Here is a 959-nt window from a genome sequence, read left to right as displayed (position 1 = left end):
GGGTGGGTCTTGCTGGGGGGGTGGGGGGCGGGGAATGCAAGGACAGGAGGAGGAGGGTGAGGGATGGCACACAGAGACCAGGTACCTTTCAGGAAGCACAGAAAGCCTCCAAGAAGAAGAGTTGAAAACGGCAACAGAACAGGAACAGAAATAGTGAGGAGGGTCTACAGAGCGGTGGGGAAGGAAAACAGAGAGGCTTGGGGATGGCTCCAGCCCTGCTGACGCCCGCCTCTCCCCTCCACACACAGGTGGGGAGGGGAGTGGGGGGCCAGCTGCGGCTGGTGTGTACACACACACACGCACACGCACACCTGCTGTATGCTGCAGGACACTCGCCGACAAGCCCCAGAGGGGAGGCTCGCGAAGGCCTTGGCCAGCGAACACCCAGCCCTGAGTGAGCGCAGGAAGCAGAGCCCAGGTCGGAGCCTGCAGGGAAGTCCCTGACCCCCAGCCTGGAGAGACGACCAGACCGGTCCCCCAAGTTCAGCTCCACCCTGCCAGGCAGGCCCCGCGAAGGTGCGGGCTGATGGGCAGGAGTGTTTTGTTTCAAGGCTGAATTTCTGGCACCCGGCTTGGGGCTTGGCATGTCTGAGGGACTCAGAGCTGATGAATGAATGAGCGAGCAAAGGACAAAGAGCAGATGCTTTCGTGAGTAGAAAGAAATAAACCAGCAGGAGAGGACGGGCATACATGGGGCAAGGACTAGGGCTGCCCTGCATTCATGAAATGAAACAAAACCCTGAGAGCACTCTTTTAAGGGGCCTGATGGAGCCTCTGGGGAAAAGACGGTGGCAATAACACAAGCATTACGGGGCTCTCCTGAGAAGTAAACAGGCTGGAGGAAGCTGGAGAGGCCTGTATGCTGCATGTCCCTGGTGACCCACAGCTCCCCAGAGGCTGGCCTTTATTTCCTCCCTAACGAGAGAGGCCCAGCTCCCTCAAAAACTCCCAGATGTTGG

At 58.9% G+C, this 959-nt stretch overlaps 1 protein-coding gene across 1 annotated transcript in view; it reads right to left on the bottom strand.

The window, feature by feature from the left end:
- Nucleotides 1-959, bottom strand: part of ACTN4 (actinin, alpha 4) — a 73,916-nt gene that overhangs the window by 15,611 nt on the left and 57,346 nt on the right. The window lies entirely within an intron of this gene.

This window comes from Bison bison, unplaced genomic scaffold (assembly GCF_000754665.1).
Source record: "Bison bison bison isolate TAMUID 2011002044 unplaced genomic scaffold, Bison_UMD1.0 scf7180017864280, whole genome shotgun sequence".
Lineage (NCBI taxonomy): Eukaryota > Metazoa > Chordata > Mammalia > Artiodactyla > Bovidae > Bison > Bison bison.
Note: the sequence above shows the minus strand (reverse complement) of the source record. Positions and strands in the feature narration are given on the sequence as shown.